At 31.5% G+C, this 10,783-nt stretch overlaps 1 pseudogene; it reads right to left on the reverse strand.

The window, feature by feature from the left end:
* Positions 1-297: 297 nt before the first annotated feature.
* Positions 298-10,783, reverse strand: part of LOC106474483 — a 13,810-nt pseudogene continuing 3,324 nt past the window's right edge.

Here is a 10,783-nt window from a genome sequence, read left to right on the forward strand (position 1 = left end):
TATTGCACTTAAGAGCATATTACCTGATGAACACATATCTGTGAGTTGATACATTTTTACTAGCATCACTGAACTCTGCTTCTCCACTTTATTAATGTGGTTAAAATTGTTGGAGCAGTAAAAATGTCAACTACGCATACAAAAGTGAACGAAATCATGTGACCTAATTTCGACAAATATCTCAGCATTTTTTCCAGCTTGCAACGAATGCATTCCTAGATTTCACTGACGTGAAAGTAAAAAATAAAATAATATATATATATATTTATATATAATAACACACACACACATAAGAACTAGGATTTTCAATCACCTGAGATTTTATTTGTCATAGAGTAACTATTATTCTATTTTCCAAACCAAATATTAGCATGTGATTAATCGAATGGTACAGCCGAAGCTGTTTTGAATTATTATCTTTGTGTATCAAATACTTATATTACTTGTTGAGCATAAATAACTCTCTGTAAAAAGTTGATTGTAAAAAAGTAAGTATCCACTAATATATATATACCAGATAAACTAAACTGTGTGTAAAGATTGAGGTTTAAGCGCCGAAACATCAGAAAACAATAGACATAAAATTTGTAATCGATTTTACGTAAACTACAGATGTTTCTCGGAAAGAAAAAACAAATATTTGAAAGAAAAAAATTGAGTAAAGTATGTAGTAAAATAACGTGATACTGGGTTAGAAACACTTAACGCTTGCTGAGGTGTATAAACATAATAGTCACAGAATGCAATATATATATTCCATTAAACAGAAGGCACTTTTTCCTTTGGTAAGTTCTTAACTTGAATTCATAATACAATAATAAAATATTTAAATATAAGTTTTCAAAGCAAAAGAAAAACATGTTTTGTGATGGTTATCATTTTTGTGAATTCAAACTCAGTAAAAATTTAGACACGATAAAAAACATTGTTGTTTCTGAAGCTAAAATATCAATTATTTATCTCTTGAGTTATACAAATAATAAACTAATTCAACAGTTGTGTATCTATATATGTCACAATATTATATTTTAGTTCGTTCGGAGTATAGAAATGCTCATTAAATGATTTTTCTCCCTGTTTCAACATCCACTAAGCTGTCTTTAAATGCTGCTTTAGTCAAACTTTTGACTTAGCTTTGATTATTTCCCTTTTTTGCTACAAACATTTACATCATGGATGCTTGTCTGAAAACATTTTTGCTATCTTTTGTCAGTAAATTTTCTTTTTGACAGAGTGCGGCTATGTCCAGAGCAAATCGGATAGCTTTATATCTCTCATTTATATACAAATTTTATGTAATGTACAATTATTTCGGGGTAGCGACACTCAGCAAAAACGTCACCATTACAGTAACGGCTTCCAAAAGGCATGTTTTTGAGTAATCCACTTTGTTCTTCCACAAATACTTAAAAAATATGTGGTTATATTTACTATCATAATAAAAATGCAGTTAAAAAGATGCAAAAAATCAGACTCTTGTTCAACGTTTCTTACCATCCGATTATGATAAAGGCTGATGATTGTCGTATGGGCGAAGTGCTTACCAGACTTAGTTTTTTTACACCGTATAGTTTCTTTCAGCTATCCACTCTAAATTTTACTTCTTTCATCAATTTGCTTGGGTGAGGAAAAAGGATTCATAACTTTATCGCACGCAGAAATTGATTGCAATAAGTTTGACTCCTCTTCTCGTAACAAAAAGTCAGACACTTTCTCTAGCTACAGTATCTTCAAGTTGTTTGCAGTCCAGTTCTTTAAGGTTTCATTTTAATATTCCGTAATAAATTTTCTTTGTCTGTTTGTTAAGCACAAAGCTACACAATGGGCTATCTGTACTGTGCCTTCCGCTAGTTTTCAGACTTACCTCTGAGACGCAGGGGGTCCGTGATAATAATATCACAGTGCTAATACAATTCTCTCTTAAACTTTACAAGAGTATCTAATGTAATTTACAGATTACAAACGAAATCTCATATTTAGCTTTTTAGACAAAATTCTTTTATAGTTAACGATTGTTATAATAATACAATTGTACTTCAGCAATTTCACTGTCTATAAACTTCGTTAACAAGCTAGGTTATTTAATAAAAATATAAACACACACACATATATATATATGTAATTTAGTCACTCTGTCTTACTTGTAAACACTACAGTGTTGTTTCATCAGTAAATATTAATTTTATCGAAAACGTTGTTTCTATATTATATTTTCGGAGCGTATGCACGCCGAACAACTTTATCTAAAGCCAAAGGTAAGAAATTAAACCTTAAATAACCTGGTAATGATAAAATGCAGGGTCAAAGCACTGATACCATTCCTGTAGCATTCACTAAAGCTTAAGGTAACTCATCAGAGTCAACGTTAAATAATGCTCCAAATCGATGCCAGTTAATCAGATTTTTGCAGTTTTCCTCGTTTTGGTTGTATGTAAGCATTATAAAATAAGCGAGCAAACAACACAAAATAGGACAAATACATAAGTATAGCGAGTTTAGCCGTATCTTCAGAAATTTGACAGAATTCTCCTCCGAGTTTTACTTGATAGCCTAAGTAGCTAACGTAAGCCCCCAGTATCATCTGAAGTATCTGGGATGTTGTTATTACCATAGCAACATATCGAGGAACATTAAAACGCAGAGTCCTTAAGGCAAAGTAGGAGTACATGATGGAATGCACGATGTAGTTCATGACGACATACCAGCGGGCGGGAGCGATGTGTTCCGTATAGCTGTACCAGGAGAAGAGGAGGACCGTGATGTGGTGGTACCAATGAAGAAACATCAAATTCTGCTTACGGAGGACGATGAAAACAGTGTCACATAATTCAGGAACCTTGGATAATGTAAACATCCATGTCCAGAATCCGCTAACTTTTACCTGTTCGATGAAGCTCGGGTTGCATACAGAATGCTGGAAACCATATTCCCGAAGAACGTGAATCATCTCCGGTAGTGTACGAACTGCACCAATGATACTGAAGGCTGACAGGAAAACGTTCCACGCTGCTAAGACACTTCGCAAGTCATAACGAGGCCGTGACTGCATGTAAGCTTGACCTCCAAACACCAGAACCATGTAAATACCTACGAAATAGAAAGCTTGATACCAATTCTTGATCATCCAGTCACGGTTCTCTATAGGATCGAAATCCCGTTCGAAGTTGAAAATGTATGAATAATTAGGTAAATTGGTAGTCACCCAGAAATTGCTTGAAACCACAGACATCGTGTAATCTAAAACGAAACACAAATTTACTGTAATTGACAATAATAGATTGCAAAAAATAAACATATTCTACCATTATATAGACTTTATGCTTGTCACTTTACAAATAATTTTCTATATATCTAAATATTAGAAGTTTAATTCTATTTCTGACATTACTTCTATTATAGTCTATATGTAAAAGTGAAAGGCAAGTGCAATAGTAATCATATGTCAACCACACTATATCTGTCATATCCAGTGCCGACGAGGCCTTCCGCTCATTACCAGAGTTCATCAGGCTAGCTGGGATACAATAGACATAGTAGTGGTCAAGGCATTATTTATAGCATCAATTTCATGAACAGCTGCTGTGGTGTGTGCTAATCAAGTAAGTGAATTTTAATTATTATAAATTTGGAGTCAATTGGAATTAGGGTAAAGATTAATAAACAATGCTATTTACAAGCATAATACTTGTTCCTAACCTTAACATCAGTACCATGGTGTTAAGAAATATATAATATAAATAGTCGTGATTGTGTGGTCCTGTGAACAGTGTACTGAGAGCAAGGAAAATCTTTCATACTAAGTTATTAATCTTCGTGGAATTTATATTCACGATAACTAGTGGAACGAAAAATAACGATAATTTGCACACAATAACTAGAAATATTTTATCATTTCCTAATTATGAATGTCTTCAGTTGAAATTATACTTTGCATAAAATTGCTAAAACTAATCCATTATTTCCTTATCATGAACTGTATATATTAGAGTATTTATCCTGCTGCACCCGTAATTTTCTTTTCTTCGAAACTTTTCTTAGTGAAATGGGAAGCTTCTAGAAATAGAATTAAATTGGAGCCTACATAGCACTTAACCTTATTTATTTATATATATAATAAAATTATTTCTGCTGTTATCGCATGATACATTATATTATGATATAGTGAATATTTATTTATTATCGGTAAGCATGATGATGGAAAATGTGAAAGGTGTGTGAAGACAAACAGTATAATATTTTTAATATACTGTCACAAACATGATATTGAAAAAGTAATATTTTATCGAAAACTGGAGAAACTTAGAGTAGAAAATGTATTGCTTCACGTAAACATTGGTAACTATACAAACCCGTGGTTTCTTAAAACATGGATGCTGTATAGATACATCTGTGTTTAAAGAGTGACCTTCTAGTTGTTAGTATGCCGTTCAGTTGATGGCAGTGTTAAATCTAATAGATTTAAAACAACCACTAAAAAATATAAGAATAAGAAGAAGTATAGCACAAATGTATTCAGATAAACTGTAATATTACAGTTTCAACTTTCAATGAGTAGATCTCAGGAAGTAATGTTGTTAGGGATTCGTGAAAGCCTTGATGTTGTTGTTCAGAGCCAGCCTTAATTAGAATTCGGATAACCCTCTTCTATTTATATTTTGAGCTTACTCTTTTACATAATTTAATTAAGTCACTTTAAAGCTTTATTAGACAAAAATATAAATATTATATTTTCTCTGTCTTCAAGGATCTAGTAATTGAATGTCAGAAAAAATATAAAAACTTTCCATTTCCTTCTTATCTTTGTTAATGGTGTTCTTCAGAAGCTAGCGTAATCAATAAAGTTGTATTCAATAGAATACTGTACTACTAAAAACCTTTGGTATTAAATTTTGTTTCGAAAGTTGTTCAATTGATAATCTGATCACATTGAAGTGAATTGTTTTCATTCGTATTTTGTTCATGAAAGCAGCATTCAAATAAGCACAGTTTTTTCTGCAGAAACCAAAGACAGGCAGCGGTTTTTAGGACAAACAACACTTTATTACAGTGCTTTTAAAATAGTGCTTAAAAGTGTGTTTTTGAAGATGCAACTTTACGTTGCTGTTTTAGTTCACTTTCCACTGCTAGCAACAAGACAATACAATTATTCTGATTAAGACCAGGAGGGTTAAACTAGTAATTTTAAGAATTTTGTCTTATATTATGGTATATTGCATTTTTGTAAGATTAAATGCAACGATTAGAAGTTGTATAAATAAGTTATATTTATATTAAATGTGCGTGATAAACACATAAGATGTTTTTTGTTGTCAAGCGCCAAACTACACAATCGCCTATTTGGTTACTGCAAGGAATGGAGCCTCGCAATTTAGCGCGTTAAGCTTACCACTGAGGTACCGCGTACAATAAACACACTAATATATGCTTTAACAATTAAATAAAAGCTGAACCTTTTCTATCTCCAATAAAAGCAATGGACTGTTAAGCAGACTTTTCAAAGAACATGTAAACTACTAATATCCTTCTTTCAAAAAAATAAACTGTTACTAGTCAATTTGTTGTATCCTTGCGATATTTTATTTTCTCTGTCTTTAAATATTTGTACTGTATATTTTATTCATGACTGTTGAGGTTGTCAATGCTGAATTATCATGTTCTACAATTTATAAGTTTTACTAAACGATGCACTTGTGAAACTTCATGTAATCTCGTCTGTTTTTGTTTTCATTATTCATTTTAAAACAAACTCATTTTTCTTTTCTTTTTGCAAGACCTTATCACTTATAGGGCATTCATTTGAAAAGCATATGTTTTAGGAAACTTGAAGACATATATTTGATCTCATATATATTTAAAACTGTAAACATAAAACTGCATTCAGAATATATTAAAGTTAAACTTTTCAGAGTTGCATTTATTGTAGTATTTTGTGTGTGTGTGTGTGTGATCCCAGGCTACGGCTAATAAGTGGACATGGATAACAATGTGATTACACAAAATGTCTTTATAAAGGTACACAAAGCTAACACATACAGACATTATACACGAATTTACCTGTATCATGTTTGTTCATTTATGTATTTGGTGTATTTCAATGAAATTAGTATGGGTGGTTAAATGTTATTGGTCACTTGTACCAAAATGCATAGTGAAAGCATGATCTTGAAAGTAAAACGTAAAGTGAAAAAAGTATATTTGAAAGAAAAAGTAAAACTGAAACTTGAAAATAAACTATTGAAAATATTAAAGTAAGAAATAACAACAAAACTACGAAATGAAATGAAAACTTTTAAGTTAAAACATAAATTGTAATTAAAATTTCAGTTAAAGTGGAACATTATAATCAACATATAAAAATATTAAGCAAAGCTTTAAATTTGAGGAAATGAAAACTTAAACAGAATTTACACAAAGGTACATGTTTAGATAACAATTAAGTCTTAAAAGTTAACTTGACATTTCAAGCAAGCAAACTTTATTTGTATTTGGCCTTTCTAGAACATTGAAATCTTTCCTGAGTTTCACTTGTGTAACAACAACAGAATTGTTACCAGTTAATGGTAATTAGTCTTAATTATGCGTGACAAGCGAGGTACAAAAAGCCTTCATGACCTCTCCGTCTTAGATCATTAGGAGGGTATCCACGATGTTAGTGGCGTTTTCGGCCTTTATTCCAAGAACACCTAAGAAGATTACTAAGCACCGGAGCAGAAATGTCACATGTAAAGCTTCATGTACCATACCTATCTCATTTGGTCAATGTAATTATCACTATTTAAAAAATGTAATATTATATATCAAATCTATTAATACCTTAAACAATTAAAATACGTACTAAATTAATTAATTTAATTTTTTAATCGCATAAACATTTATAAACTTACGTCTTATTTACTATGCAGTAAGTTCCAACAGAACAATAATACAGCCTGTGTACACCTGACCTATCGTGCTACTGGACAACTTTTACTTACTTTAGTTCACTAACATATTTAATGTGACCTCGCCAAAGTGAATTTGCCCAAGTCAGGCTTCAAAGGGGGCTTATGAAGGGAATATACCGAAGGTGACCAGTTTTTAGAAGCGGAAAGATGATTTAAGAAAGAATGTAAGTAATATCAGAAATAACGGATATAATTTTAAATTTCCTATTGTGTAAAAATGATTAAACTTATGTTACACATGTAAAGTTAGTTATTTTATAACCTTTAGCAATATGTTAATTACGTGATAGAAAGACTTAAAATGGAGATTATTGTTTTAATGATACCGTCAAGGATTTGAAGGTGACTCACGTTTTTACTGATAAAGAGTTTTTAACTACGTGTTGGTGAGAAAAATGACATATTTCAAAAGTATTAGAGCCAAAATATTTACTCGCTAGTCTTGTTGTGTAAACTATAAGCTATTTTACTATGTGTTGAATATACGATCGAAAACTACTAATATGTTATGTGACCTTTTGGTTGGCTTGTATCTGTGGAAATTTGTATATTAAGTAAAACTTCTGTCTAGCTACTTGAATGTACTGTTGTATATCTAGAGCCAGAGTTCTACTGGCCGCATACTATAGACAGTTGCTGACAACGATAACGTAAAGATGATGATGACACTGTGATATATTGAAAGTAACTGTAATTTGTTTAACTGCGCAATATTTAGAAGTTAAGTAGTAGATTAACATCAACTTACATGGCAGTATCATTACGTATAATATAAGGACAATTAGGGACCTGTTAGTCCATCTAGGCTGTCCCATCCACTATACTAACATTAAAATACAAGTAAAACGCTTAAAGCCAGTTCTTACCATTCAAATATTTATCAAGCCTTCCTTTAAACTCCCTTAAATTAACTGCATCCACCACATTTGAAAGCAACCCAATCGAAAAGCCAACTACTCTGTTAGAAAAATAAAGCTGTCTGAGCTGAAGATGACTCCTACCCTGGCAAAATATATATTTGTGTTTTCTAGTCCTTCAATTCTCATCATTAAGTACAGAAAAAGATAATGCACCAGTACTACAAATTTCTTGAACAATCTTAAACACCTCCAACTCTTCTTTTTTCAAGAGAAAACGATTTCAGAGATTTTAACCTGTCCTCGTATAACAACCGTTCCATCCCAGGTATCATCCTAGTAGCCCTCCTCTGAACTCATTCAATGTCATAAGGTAATAGAAGTAAGAGTGAATGTTTACTGACAAAGAATATTAGTATCACGGGGTCTTATAGCTTTAAAATATTGTAACATCAACTTTGCTGTTTGGAAGGTTTGTGATTTTTTTAAAAGTATTATTGGAACATAATATTTTCAGTATATTATTAAATACTTCAAGGTATTAATAAGAAAGTGAAGAAGTAAAGTATTGGTGAGATAGGAATGATGCAGATAATTTCTTCATGCCAGAATTTAGAAGGTCCACCCACAAAGACATCTCAAAATCATTTAAACGTAGTGTTTTTTTAATGTAGCTCTAAAATATGCTTTCATTGTGTTCTGCATTTGTGAAAAAATATATAGTTTATTAATTTCAATTTGTTAAAGTTGCTTTTTTATATACTTTGAAATGTATCTGTTTTAATGTTTTCCGTTTTGTTTGTTTTGTTTTTATAATAAGATTTTATGTTTTCAACTTAACTTTCTTGTAGAAAATGTTTGAGAGGTAAATTGGTGAAATTTGTTTTAAATGGGACTTTCACCAGTTAATGTAGTGTGAAAACTAATCTGTAGTATGGGTAGTGAAAAGAAATAAAACCAATTTTAAGTGTAAAAAAAACAAACGAAAGAAAGTCACACACTATAATCATGTTCACTCGAATTGCAAAGTCTAATGTTAATAGCAGAGGGGCAGGAATACGTAGATGTATCGCAAGTACAGTTTGTAAGAAAATAGTGTAAGTCATATATTTAGTGGTGTCGAAAAAGCTGATAAGTGCAGAATTTTGTTTGTACAATATCGTAAAACACAAATAACAACTTACTATTCCTGATAGTTTATCTACCGTATATAAAATAATCTAACTGGCTATTTATTATACGTAGATACATGCAGAATTAAATATCGTCATTTAAAATAATTCATAGAAAAAAATAAATTAGTAGGACAGAGAATCTATATGTAAATTACATATAACCATGTTGCAAACGAGTATACTATGTGTTGCTAAACGCAATGCATATTTTATTAACCTCCTCGTCAGTAAGATCTTCAGTATAATTTAATTTAATATTAAAACCAATGGCATAGCGATAGTTGGGGCAACCGCCACAGGTCCAAGGGCGACTAGGGGTTTGTTTGTTTTTGAATTTCGCGCAAAGCTACACTAGGGCTATCTGCGCTAGCCGTCCCTAATCTAGCAGTGTAAGACTAGAGGGAAGGCAGCTAGTCATCACTACCCACCGCCAACTCTTGGGCTACTCTTTTTCCAATGAATAGAGGGATTGACCGTCACATTATAACGTCCCACGGCTGAAAGGGCGAGCATGTTTGGTGGGACGGGGACTCGAACCCGCGACACTGGTAATTAAAAGTTTCAATATTGGAATTAAATGAAAAATATTCTGAAGCACGGAAAACTTTCAAAGCAACAAAAATATTTGCCTCAGGGTTATTTAAGACCTAGTTACGCCATTGATAACCACTTGCACACCTTTGTATCGAATTAATATTACATCAAGGGATTCCCCTTTCTTGTTTCCACGAATGTGACGTACTAATGTACAGAGCTTTCATTTGAGCATACCTGTGCCAAATCTCTAAAATATTTAACATTTATATGTTACTTTAAATATCAACAATTTATTGATACGATTGGTTTCAATTGAGGTTAACGTATTAGCCATTTATTTCTACGACGAAAGATATGAAAAATATTTTTATATATATGAGTTAGAACAACAATAACGTAATCTTTAGTTAGCAGTTATTTTGGTGTAATTAAAAACAAGAACTCTGAATTTCATTTGAGTCACACAAAGTGAAGTTTGTTTTATTGCATACATGCCAATACAATTATAATATTTAAGACTTATGTAAATCATTTTAGAAGCAGGAACATTCTTATGTTGTAGAAAATACAGAGAGAGAGTGCTTGGAGAATTTTTCGTTCTTAGTATTTTCCTTTTGAAAGTTTCAATCATACTCGCAGCAAACAAGTAGGATATACATGTGCTGTATCAAACGATTAAAAATTAGTTGAATAATGACTTGTGTTTCAGTCTTTATTATCAGACGAATTAAAACGGTAGGAAGTAGCTGCGTAATGACATTGGCCTTACTTTTACTGCTAACATGAGCATTCTGCTATTTTATAAGATATTTTCGTCATTCGAGTAAGGTCAGATGTTACATATTATACACACAATGTCAAAGTTAGGAGTTATTTTACGACTTGAAGACTAAATATTTACAGACTTCATGATGAAAATTGTATAGCTTATTTTTAGCTTTTGTCAAATTTTCAACTCAAAGTTAGAAGAAGTTTCGTTTGTTCACAAGGTAGAAAACTGTTATGTAGATAGATGTCTTTAATTTGTAACTTTTGTTATTATTATATTCAAAGGCGTAAGATTAGTTATTTGTAAGTGAGTTAGTATATACTTCCATACTTGCGGCCGATTGTTGGCTTTAAAAATAATAATATTGATTAGTTACATAATTTTCTATACTTTCGACCTTTGAATTGTTATAAATGATTTAAATTTAACTACGTAAAATATGTACATGTTTATTATTGGTTTTACTCTAAATCATTATTCTTTCAATGCCTTTGTTCCTAT

Source organism: Limulus polyphemus, unplaced genomic scaffold (genome assembly GCF_000517525.1).
Source record: "Limulus polyphemus unplaced genomic scaffold, Limulus_polyphemus-2.1.2 Scaffold5, whole genome shotgun sequence".
Lineage (NCBI taxonomy): Eukaryota > Metazoa > Arthropoda > Merostomata > Xiphosura > Limulidae > Limulus > Limulus polyphemus.